We start from the raw sequence: 12,123 nt of genomic DNA, 5'->3' as shown, positions 1-12,123 counted from the left end.
TGCGGCAGCTACGCTACGTCTAGCCGCCATTTTTCCGAAATTTTCCCGCCGCTAAGCTTCTTACAAGGATGCTGCCGCGTTCATCCCTCCTACTTCGCCTCCCTTCCTATCCTCCTTGGTATTTTCCTGGGCGCGTCCATGCTTGGTTTTCCCCCTTTCAGTCCTCTCCTCCATTATGGATACCCAAGGAGTGGATGCTAGACTCCCCGTTTAGGGCAGAGGCAATGGCCGACGAGCGGGAGGCAAGTAAGAGGGGTAAAATAAAGGCGCGAAAAGAGGTTGTTCTGTGTTATTCCTGTGGTTTTATTCGTAACCCAAGGTTCGTAAATCGTGCATGTTCTAAGTGGTTGGCTGAAGGAACCGGTTTTCATAACGTAAATTCGCGGGTTTCGGTATGGTGGGTAGAGACAGCGCGCCCCTCATTTTTAGGTCATTGGGTTCCAGCCAAGATGTTCCGCGTAAAGAGAAAACACGAAATAAGCCCCTCTCCATTTTTTCTCTCTTCCCGTCTTCCGTGGACAGTGAGTCGCCGCCGGGGGCCCGCCGCCCGCGGCAGCTACATTACCAAGATATAAAGTGGCAAGGCTTATTTTTGGTAAGTACAAAATCATTTATTATATATTGCTCTATAATTAACTATATTTGGAATTAAACATTTTTGTTCTATTTATCTCAAAGTCATGATTATTCCTAACATTAATAGTATTAAACTTAATATGATATATCTTTTGTTAAAGTAGATTAGGAATTTATAATTTTAATATTTATAGAGGAGTTCGGATTTAAAATGTTATATTTTTTTAATAATGATCTCAAAGATCTGACTTTTGAAATGTTTGTTACTTTTTCTAAGTATCAATAAAACATGACATTAAATTTATATTGTGCCAAGGTTCATTTTTATATTTTACATAAACTACATCACCTAAAACAATTAATAGATAAAAGTTAGCTATATTATTTTGTTTAAAAAATATATCTCTGTCTCCGTTTTATTATTTAATTTCGTGGTTTGTTTTGATATTTTGTATTTTTGGGTTACTCCCCTAATCCATGCGGCTGTCCCATGATAAAACCTTCTATAAAACATTTTCCAAAAGTCCTTTTTTAGATTCAACTATTTAAATTACATTTAAGATTAAAATTTAGAACAAAAAATATATTTCACAATTAGAATTTGTTAATAAAATTTTAACTTTGGACTTCATTCCAAAACCAGAAAAGGCCATTTCAGAGTGGATTTTACCGCGGAAATGTTTTTGTTTAGAGATAAACGTTAGTTAGTTAGTTAGTTAGTTAGTTAGTTAGTTAATTAGTTAGTTAGTTAGTTAGTTAGTTAATTAGTTAGTTAGTTAGTTAGTTAGTTAGTTAGTTAGTTAGTTAGTTAGTTAGTAAGTAAGTAAGTAAGTAAGTAAGTAAGTAAGTAAGTAAGTAAGTTAGTACTATTTTAAGTACAAGCCTTAAGTAGAATAAAATGAAAACCAATTTTCTCGCCATTTTATTTTGTTCAATTTTGATACTAACATGTATTTTATTCACGGAAAGATGCTGCCAGTTGTTAAAAAAAGGCCAAGAGTTGACCGAAATAATATTATCGTCTGGGCGAACTTTTAATTGCATAAAAAAGCAGCGTCAAAATGATAGGATGAAGGTATTTTCCTGTTAAAAGACGCAAATCCCATCCCGCGAAAATAAATGAGTAGCCAACGGCACGCGGTGTTCCCAGGTGGTCTCCCTCCCAAGTACTGACCGCGCTCGACGCTGCTTAACTTCGGTGATCAGACGAGAACCGGTGTATTCAGCGTGATATGGCCGTTGCCGCTAGAGTGTAATTGATAGCGGTGGACAAGCCGCGACTAGCCAGGTCCTGGTAGGTTGGTGATCGCCGAGGGCCACCGGCTGCATGCGGCTCCAATAGAACGTTCTATACACTCTTTTTAGAAACGTTTACTGGGCGCCGATATTATCGTACAGACAACCAACGAGCAAGCCCTTTACCGCAGAAATTTCATCCCCCCCCCCCCCCAAACCAGTTTTTTCATCACCCTCCCCGTAGACTGTAAGGTGATGGCGGTCGATTGGGAAGGCGCGTTTACGAATCTATAAAATTGGTGTGGTGTGCTTTCCCCCTTTGGAGTTCGGAGGAGGTGAAGGTTTGGCCGGTTTTTCGTCTTAGAGAAATATATTTATCTGGCAAACCCGTAAGAAATTGAGAGCAGTCAATTTTTATTAGTAGCGTAGTTGCTAGCCTAGGCTTCACATATTTCCGGCTTTGCTTTCCGCGCCTTTTTTCTTATTTTAAATGATTTTTGTAATAAATGTATGATGGCAAATAAGAAAAATTCTAGAAAATACTAGTCCCAAATCCACGTGTTTAAGATGAAACTTAGATCATGAAAATATCCTTAACCCCAAACATACTTCAACACCTAGGGTGCCTCCTACAACTCCGAAAAGGTACGTCTCTAAAATATTCATATAAAGACAGGACATAAGCCGAATTCTCTTAAACCAAAGAATAACAAAAGTTGTTAGTCCTGCTGAACCAGCTCTATAGTCTGTATGAAAAGTGACCGGTTATGGTCCACTTTTATAGAACGCTCTATTCGCTTATAATAAATTTTTCCTAAATGGTCATTTAAACGCGTTTGACGTTTCACGTAGAATCTAGTACACTTAATACGTTATTTATGGTCCTATAAACCACCATTTAGATTTTTTTTCCATACGGCCCGGTAAAGTGGCCCACTCTACTGTCTCTAGCCGATGACCCCAAAAGTGCCAGTCCGGGCCTGGCGGTGTACCTCTATTTCACGGATTCAAGATATCGTCTTCTCCTTTGTTCGCGCGATGGCTACAAACGTTGTCATCTCCCACCAGGACCAACATTCGGTGACGTAATTATGAAATATTTGAAATGCTCGAATTCTCTCTTTTTACTTTGTTAAACAGTGACGGCTCCTAGCGGGTTATCGCTTCTCGGCCTTTTGGCTAAGATCAAAGTGTAGTATCTGTTCCCAGCTATTTCGCTGAAATCTTGGCCGAAAGGCCGATAAGCGAGTTCTCCAGCTATACAGCTAGTTCCTGCGATGCTGACTTACCTGCCGGTATCCTGACGTTCCTGTTCCTGTTCCTGCTTCTGAAGCTGCCGCTGCTGTTTCCGGTTCCTCTGCTGTTCCTGATTCCGCTGCTGTTCCTGGTCCTGGTCCTGCTGACACTTACCTGTCGCTGCTGTTCCTGGTCACTACGACGTATCCTGACTTGGCTGATTCCTGCCATCACTTTTGGACGCCGTTCCTCCTTGGGACTTACCTTCAACTGACGACCTCTAAACAGCCTTAATGGCTGCTGAGGTAAAAAAACGGACTGCCCGGCTCGAAGTCGACGCCGGATTCCTGGACGTCGCTCGGACCTTTTACGAAAAACTCGGACCACAGTGCTTGGAGACTCTTCAACCTGTTGGTAAACAATGTTATTTACTTACCTTTACCACTCTGGCCTTCCTCCAGCAAGCCGTCTCCTACGGGGAACTAACTATCAATGACAAACCCTGCCGAATTACCAGCATCGACGACGACGGTGTCTGGCTAACAATTAAGAACCTGCCCTCCTGGATTCAGTGGGACGCCATACTAACCACTCTACGACAATACGGAACCATAAAAGCCCACCGACTAGATGAATACCCCGAACTTAAAGGATTAAAAAACGGCGACCGCTCTGTAAAAATCATCATGACTAAAACTATTCCTAATGTCCTCTTTTTTGGCCGTAGCAGGGCATTAGTATATTATTCAGGGGTCGTAAAAAAATGCTTTTTTTGCGACCAAGAAGGCCATAACACCTCGACATGTCAACTCAAACGAGACAAACAAGCAGAACAAAACCAACCCAAGGAGGAAGGTCAGAAAGAGTCTCCAAAGGAACAGTCCGAGCGCGTCCAGGAGTCACTCAACAGTACTTCTGCTACGGAACAAGTGCCCATAGCAGAATCGGCAGCATCACAAGGAGCACCACCAAGCGACCACCAGGTATCTCAGTCCGAGGATCCGAACAGCGACCTCTACATCAGCCCGGAAAATTTGGAAAGCGTCAGGAAATACTCCCAGACACAACTTAAAGGATTCATTGAATACCTGCGGACTACCGACGAATATAGCGACGAGAGGAGACAGGTTTTTCTCGCGCTCGCCAACCAGGAACAAGAAAAATTTTCAAAAAAACGTATGCTCAACTCTCCAGGAAAGGCAACTAAGAAGGGAAAGACGCAAAACGAAGAGAAAAAGACATTCGCCAGCGCCACCAAAAACATACCTGAGAAGGATCTATATACTGAATACGTAACATACTAAATCTTTTTATGGCAACTTATTAATTTTAACTACGTGCAAAATTCTTTTATATTCATTTACTTTTGTTTACAATTTTTATCTGGTTTTAACTTTACGTTATCCCTGAAAAAGAAGGAAAAAATACTTACCATTTATACTTACCTTGACGATGGAAAAAAACCCTTACCTAAAAAATGAAACCTGAAAACTTACTTTTTGTTCGCGCTAATTTAATTTAATTAAACGCGAACATCTGTAAATTTGTAAATTTGACTGATATTTAATAAACAAATTCAGTATCTGTTCTTATCAGCTTAATATCTGATACGGGTCCCATCGGGGCCCAAGATATTAAACTTATTTTTGGACGGCGGCGGAGTGGTCGGAGCTTGCTCCACCTCCGCCACGGGTCGGCCTGGTATTGCAGTAAATCCGGGATCGGCCCACTTCTCTCTTGAAATCAAAAATCAAACGCTCTTATAATGGCGCACTGCGCAACACAGTATTTCCGGGAAATGTTATTTGGCTGTCTTTATATATATTTCTTTATTATAATATATTGCCCCTCTGACGTCATAAGTGGTAAAATCCTTATTGTCGAATAGTTAATAATGAAGAATCGGAAAGATTCCAGTTTTTGAATTTTCTTTTACCTAGTTATACACTCTTTTTCGCGGTATTTTCACGGAGGATAGGAAGGGAGGCGAAGTAGGAGGGATGAATGGCGGCAAGATTGCGGCAGCTACGCTACGTCTAGCCGCCATTTTTCCGAAATTTTCCCGCCGCTAAGCTTCTTACAAGGATGCTGCCGCGTTCATCCCTCCTACTTCGCCTCCCTTCCTATCCTCCTTGGTATTTTCCTGGGCGCGTCCATGCTTGGTTTTCCCCCTTTCAGTCCTCTCCTCCATTATGGATACCCAAGGAGTGGATGCTAGACTCCCCGTTTAGGGCAGAGGCAATGGCCGACGAGCGGGAGGCAAGTAAGAGGGGTAAAATAAAGGCGCGAAAAGAGGTTGTTCTGTGTTATTCCTGTGGTTTTATTCGTAACCCAAGGTTCGTAAATCGTGCATGTTCTAAGTGGTTGGCTGAAGGAACCGGTTTTCATAACGTAAATTCGCGGGTTTCGGTATGGTGGGTAGAGACAGCGCGCCCCTCATTTTTAGGTCATTGGGTTCCAGCCAAGATGTTCCGCGTAAAGAGAAAACACGAAATAAGCCCCTCTCCATTTTTTCTCTCTTCCCGTCTTCCGTGGACAGTGAGTCGCCGCCGGGGGCCCGCCGCCCGCGGCAGCTACATTACCAAGATATAAAGTGGCAAGGCTTATTTTTGGTAAGTACAAAATCATTTATTATATATTGCTCTATAATTAACTATATTTGGAATTAAACATTTTTGTTCTATTTATCTCAAAGTCATGATTATTCCTAACATTAATAGTATTAAACTTAATATGATATATCTTTTGTTAAAGTAGATTAGGAATTTATAATTTTAATATTTATAGAGGAGTTCGGATTTAAAATGTTATATTTTTTTAATAATGATCTCAAAGATCTGACTTTTGAAATGTTTGTTACTTTTTCTAAGTATCAATAAAACATGACATTAAATTTATATTGTGCCAAGGTTCATTTTTATATTTTACATAAACTACATCACCTAAAACAATTAATAGATAAAAGTTAGCTATATTATTTTGTTTAAAAAATATATCTCTGTCTCCGTTTTATTATTTAATTTCGTGGTTTGTTTTGATATTTTGTATTTTTGGGTTACTCCCCTAATCCATGCGGCTGTCCCATGATAAAACCTTCTATAAAACATTTTCCAAAAGTCCTTTTTTAGATTCAACTATTTAAATTACATTTAAGATTAAAATTTAGAACAAAAAATATATTTCACAATTAGAATTTGTTAATAAAATTTTAACTTTGGACTTCATTCCAAAACCAGAAAAGGCCATTTCAGAGTGGATTTTACCGCGGAAATGTTTTTGTTTAGAGATAAACGTTAGTTAGTTAGTTAGTTAGTTAGTTAGTTAGTTAATTAGTTAGTTAGTTAGTTAGTTAGTTAATTAGTTAGTTAGTTAGTTAGTTAGTTAGTTAGTTAGTTAGTTAGTTAGTTAGTAAGTAAGTAAGTAAGTAAGTAAGTAAGTAAGTAAGTAAGTAAGTTAGTACTATTTTAAGTACAAGCCTTAAGTAGAATAAAATGAAAACCAATTTTCTCGCCATTTTATTTTGTTCAATTTTGATACTAACATGTATTTTATTCACGGAAAGATGCTGCCAGTTGTTAAAAAAAGGCCAAGAGTTGACCGAAATAATATTATCGTCTGGGCGAACTTTTAATTGCATAAAAAAGCAGCGTCAAAATGATAGGATGAAGGTATTTTCCTGTTAAAAGACGCAAATCCCATCCCGCGAAAATAAATGAGTAGCCAACGGCACGCGGTGTTCCCAGGTGGTCTCCCTCCCAAGTACTGACCGCGCTCGACGCTGCTTAACTTCGGTGATCAGACGAGAACCGGTGTATTCAGCGTGATATGGCCGTTGCCGCTAGAGTGTAATTGATAGCGGTGGACAAGCCGCGACTAGCCAGGTCCTGGTAGGTTGGTGATCGCCGAGGGCCACCGGCTGCATGCGGCTCCAATAGAACGTTCTATACACTCTTTTTAGAAACGTTTACTGGGCGCCGATATTATCGTACAGACAACCAACGAGCAAGCCCTTTACCGCAGAAATTTCATCCCCCCCCCCCCCCAAACCAGTTTTTTCATCACCCTCCCCGTAGACTGTAAGGTGATGGCGGTCGATTGGGAAGGCGCGTTTACGAATCTATAAAATTGGTGTGGTGTGCTTTCCCCCTTTGGAGTTCGGAGGAGGTGAAGGTTTGGCCGGTTTTTCGTCTTAGAGAAATATATTTATCTGGCAAACCCGTAAGAAATTGAGAGCAGTCAATTTTTATTAGTAGCGTAGTTGCTAGCCTAGGCTTCACATATTTCCGGCTTTGCTTTCCGCGCCTTTTTTCTTATTTTAAATGATTTTTGTAATAAATGTATGATGGCAAATAAGAAAAATTCTAGAAAATACTAGTCCCAAATCCACGTGTTTAAGATGAAACTTAGATCATGAAAATATCCTTAACCCCAAACATACTTCAACACCTAGGGTGCCTCCTACAACTCCTAAAAGGTACGTCTCTAAAATATTCATATAAAGACAGGACATAAGCCGAATTCTCTTAAACCAAAGAATAACAAAAGTTGTTAGTCCTGCTGAACCAGCTCTATAGTCTGTATGAAAAGTGACCGGTTATGGTCCACTTTTATAGAACGCTCTATTCGCTTATAATAAATTTTTCCTAAATGGTCATTTAAACGCGTTTGACGTTTCACGTAGAATCTAGTACACTTAATACGTTATTTATGGTCCTATAAACCACCATTTAGATTTTTTTTCCATACGGCCCGGTAAAGTGGCCCACTCTACTGTCTCTAGCCGATGACCCCAAAAGTGCCAGTCCGGGCCTGGCGGTGTACCTCTATTTCACGGATTCAAGATATCGTCTTCTCCTTTGTTCGCGCGATGGCTACAAACGTTGTCATCTCCCACCAGGACCAACATTCGGTGACGTAATTATGAAATATTTGAAATGCTCGAATTCTCTCTTTTTACTTTGTTAAACAGTGACGGCTCCTAGCGGGTTATCGCTTCTCGGCCTTTTGGCTAAGATCAAAGTGTAGTATCTGTTCTTATCAGCTTAATATCTGATACGGGTCCCATCGGGGCCCAAGATATTAAACTTATTTTTGGACGGCGGCGGAGTGGTCGGAGCTTGCTCCACCTCCGCCACGGGTCGGCCTGGTATTGCAGTAAATCCGGGATCGGCCCACTTCTCTCTTGAAATCAAAAATCAAACGCTCTTATAATGGCGCACTGCGCAACACAGTATTTCCGGGAAATGTTATTTGGCTGTCTTTATATATATTTCTTTATTATAATATATTGCCCCTCTGACGTCATAAGTGGTAAAATCCTTATTGTCGAATAGTTAATAATGAAGAATCGGAAAGATTCCAGTTTTTGAATTTTCTTTTACCTAGTTATACACTCTTTTTCGCGGTATTTTCACGGAGGATAGGAAGGGAGGCGAAGTAGGAGGGATGAATGGCGGCAAGATTGCGGCAGCTACGCTACGTCTAGCCGCCATTTTTCCGAAATTTTCCCGCCGCTAAGCTTCTTACAAGGATGCTGCCGCGTTCATCCCTCCTACTTCGCCTCCCTTCCTATCCTCCTTGGTATTTTCCTGGGCGCGTCCATGCTTGGTTTTCCCCCTTTCAGTCCTCTCCTCCATTATGGATACCCAAGGAGTGGATGCTAGACTCCCCGTTTAGGGCAGAGGCAATGGCCGACGAGCGGGAGGCAAGTAAGAGGGGTAAAATAAAGGCGCGAAAAGAGGTTGTTCTGTGTTATTCCTGTGGTTTTATTCGTAACCCAAGGTTCGTAAATCGTGCATGTTCTAAGTGGTTGGCTGAAGGAACCGGTTTTCATAACGTAAATTCGCGGGTTTCGGTATGGTGGGTAGAGACAGCGCGCCCCTCATTTTTAGGTCATTGGGTTCCAGCCAAGATGTTCCGCGTAAAGAGAAAACACGAAATAAGCCCCTCTCCATTTTTTCTCTCTTCCCGTCTTCCGTGGACAGTGAGTCGCCGCCGGGGGCCCGCCGCCCGCGGCAGCTACATTACCAAGATATAAAGTGGCAAGGCTTATTTTTGGTAAGTACAAAATCATTTATTATATATTGCTCTATAATTAACTATATTTGGAATTAAACATTTTTGTTCTATTTATCTCAAAGTCATGATTATTCCTAACATTAATAGTATTAAACTTAATATGATATATCTTTTGTTAAAGTAGATTAGGAATTTATAATTTTAATATTTATAGAGGAGTTCGGATTTAAAATGTTATATTTTTTTAATAATGATCTCAAAGATCTGACTTTTGAAATGTTTGTTACTTTTTCTAAGTATCAATAAAACATGACATTAAATTTATATTGTGCCAAGGTTCATTTTTATATTTTACATAAACTACATCACCTAAAACAATTAATAGATAAAAGTTAGCTATATTATTTTGTTTAAAAAATATATCTCTGTCTCCGTTTTATTATTTAATTTCGTGGTTTGTTTTGATATTTTGTATTTTTGGGTTACTCCCCTAATCCATGCGGCTGTCCCATGATAAAACCTTCTATAAAACATTTTCCAAAAGTCCTTTTTTAGATTCAACTATTTAAATTACATTTAAGATTAAAATTTAGAACAAAAAATATATTTCACAATTAGAATTTGTTAATAAAATTTTAACTTTGGACTTCATTCCAAAACCAGAAAAGGCCATTTCAGAGTGGATTTTACCGCGGAAATGTTTTTGTTTAGAGATAAACGTTAGTTAGTTAGTTAGTTAGTTAGTTAGTTAGTTAATTAGTTAGTTAGTTAGTTAGTTAGTTAATTAGTTAGTTAGTTAGTTAGTTAGTTAGTTAGTTAGTTAGTTAGTTAGTTAGTAAGTAAGTAAGTAAGTAAGTAAGTAAGTAAGTAAGTAAGTTAGTACTATTTTAAGTACAAGCCTTAAGTAGAATAAAATGAAAACCAATTTTCTCGCCATTTTATTTTGTTCAATTTTGATACTAACATGTATTTTATTCACGGAAAGATGCTGCCAGTTGTTAAAAAAAGGCCAAGAGTTGACCGAAATAATATTATCGTCTGGGCGAACTTTTAATTGCATAAAAAAGCAGCGTCAAAATGATAGGATGAAGGTATTTTCCTGTTAAAAGACGCAAATCCCATCCCGCGAAAATAAATGAGTAGCCAACGGCACGCGGTGTTCCCAGGTGGTCTCCCTCCCAAGTACTGACCGCGCTCGACGCTGCTTAACTTCGGTGATCAGACGAGAACCGGTGTATTCAGCGTGATATGGCCGTTGCCGCTAGAGTGTAATTGATAGCGGTGGACAAGCCGCGACTAGCCAGGTCCTGGTAGGTTGGTGATCGCCGAGGGCCACCGGCTGCATGCGGCTCCAATAGAACGTTCTATACACTCTTTTTAGAAACGTTTACTGGGCGCCGATATTATCGTACAGACAACCAACGAGCAAGCCCTTTACCGCAGAAATTTCATCCCCCCCCCCCCCCCAAACCAGTTTTTTCATCACCCTCCCCGTAGACTGTAAGGTGATGGCGGTCGATTGGGAAGGCGCGTTTACGAATCTATAAAATTGGTGTGGTGTGCTTTCCCCCTTTGGAGTTCGGAGGAGGTGAAGGTTTGGCCGGTTTTTCGTCTTAGAGAAATATATTTATCTGGCAAACCCGTAAGAAATTGAGAGCAGTCAATTTTTATTAGTAGCGTAGTTGCTAGCCTAGGCTTCACATATTTCCGGCTTTGCTTTCCGCGCCTTTTTTCTTATTTTAAATGATTTTTGTAATAAATGTATGATGGCAAATAAGAAAAATTCTAGAAAATACTAGTCCCAAATCCACGTGTTTAAGATGAAACTTAGATCATGAAAATATCCTTAACCCCAAACATACTTCAACACCTAGGGTGCCTCCTACAACTCCTAAAAGGTACGTCTCTAAAATATTCATATAAAGACAGGACATAAGCCGAATTCTCTTAAACCAAAGAATAACAAAAGTTGTTAGTCCTGCTGAACCAGCTCTATAGTCTGTATGAAAAGTGACCGGTTATGGTCCACTTTTATAGAACGCTCTATTCGCTTATAATAAATTTTTCCTAAATGGTCATTTAAACGCGTTTGACGTTTCACGTAGAATCTAGTACACTTAATACGTTATTTATGGTCCTATAAACCACCATTTAGATTTTTTTTCCATACGGCCCGGTAAAGTGGCCCACTCTACTGTCTCTAGCCGATGACCCCAAAAGTGCCAGTCCGGGCCTGGCGGTGTACCTCTATTTCACGGATTCAAGATATCGTCTTCTCCTTTGTTCGCGCGATGGCTACAAACGTTGTCATCTCCCACCAGGACCAACATTCGGTGACGTAATTATGAAATATTTGAAATGCTCGAATTCTCTCTTTTTACTTTGTTAAACAGTGACGGCTCCTAGCGGGTTATCGCTTCTCGGCCTTTTGGCTAAGATCAAAGTGTAGTATCTGTTCTTATCAGCTTAATATCTGATACGGGTCCCATCGGGGCCCAAGATATTAAACTTATTTTTGGACGGCGGCGGAGTGGTCGGAGCTTGCTCCACCTCCGCCACGGGTCGGCCTGGTATTGCAGTAAATCCGGGATCGGCCCACTTCTCTCTTGAAATCAAAAATCAAACGCTCTTATAATGGCGCACTGCGCAACACAGTATTTCCGGGAAATGTTATTTGGCTGTCTTTATATATATTTCTTTATTATAATATATTGCCCCTCTGACGTCATAAGTGGTAAAATCCTTATTGTCGAATAGTTAATAATGAAGAATCGGAAAGATTCCAGTTTTTGAATTTTCTTTTACCTAGTTATACACTCTTTTTCGCGGTATTTTCACGGAGGATAGGAAGGGAGGCGAAGTAGGAGGGATGAATGGCGGCAAGATTGCGGCAGCTACGCTACGTCTAGCCGCCATTTTTCCGAAATTTTCCCGCCGCTAAGCTTCTTACAAGGATGCTGCCGCGTTCATCCCTCCTACTTCGCCTCCCTTCCTATCCTCCTTGGTATTTTCCTGGGCGCGTCCATGCTTGGTTTTCCCCCTTTCAGTCCTCTCCTC

The 12,123-nt window shown here is 40.3% G+C and overlaps 6 non-coding genes and 1 pseudogene across 6 annotated transcripts; 4 read left to right on the top strand and 3 right to left on the bottom strand.

Annotated features, from left to right (window-relative positions):
* Window positions 1–1,701: 1,701 nt before the first annotated feature.
* Window positions 1,702–1,820, bottom strand: LOC149938680 (5S ribosomal RNA). Its single transcript, XR_016482119.1, has one exon. It is a non-coding gene; the product is annotated as a 5S ribosomal RNA (ribosomal RNA).
* Window positions 1,821–2,971: 1,151 nt separating this feature from the next.
* On the top strand, window positions 2,972–3,074 carry LOC149938679 (U2 spliceosomal RNA; annotated as a pseudogene).
* Window positions 3,075–4,594: 1,520 nt separating this feature from the next.
* Window positions 4,595–4,783, top strand: LOC149938678 (U2 spliceosomal RNA). The gene has a single exon (XR_016481651.1). It is a non-coding gene; the product is annotated as a U2 spliceosomal RNA (small nuclear RNA).
* Window positions 4,784–6,766: 1,983 nt separating this feature from the next.
* LOC149938677 (5S ribosomal RNA) lies at window positions 6,767–6,885 on the bottom strand. The gene has a single exon (XR_016482117.1). It is a non-coding gene; the product is annotated as a 5S ribosomal RNA (ribosomal RNA).
* Window positions 6,886–8,036: 1,151 nt separating this feature from the next.
* Window positions 8,037–8,228, top strand: LOC149938676 (U2 spliceosomal RNA). The gene has a single exon (XR_016481527.1). It is a non-coding gene; the product is annotated as a U2 spliceosomal RNA (small nuclear RNA).
* A 1,979-nt stretch (window positions 8,229–10,207) lies between these two features.
* Window positions 10,208–10,326, bottom strand: LOC149938675 (5S ribosomal RNA). The gene has a single exon (XR_016482116.1). It is a non-coding gene; the product is annotated as a 5S ribosomal RNA (ribosomal RNA).
* Window positions 10,327–11,478: 1,152 nt separating this feature from the next.
* Window positions 11,479–11,670, top strand: LOC149938674 (U2 spliceosomal RNA). The gene has a single exon (XR_016481526.1). It is a non-coding gene; the product is annotated as a U2 spliceosomal RNA (small nuclear RNA).
* Window positions 11,671–12,123: the final 453 nt, after the last annotated feature.

The sequence above is a fragment of the Leiobunum rupestre genome, chromosome 6, assembly GCF_980474605.1.
Source record: "Leiobunum rupestre chromosome 6, qqLeiRupe1.1.hap1, whole genome shotgun sequence".
Lineage (NCBI taxonomy): Eukaryota > Metazoa > Arthropoda > Arachnida > Opiliones > Sclerosomatidae > Leiobunum > Leiobunum rupestre.
This window is presented reverse-complemented; position numbering and strand designations above follow the sequence as displayed.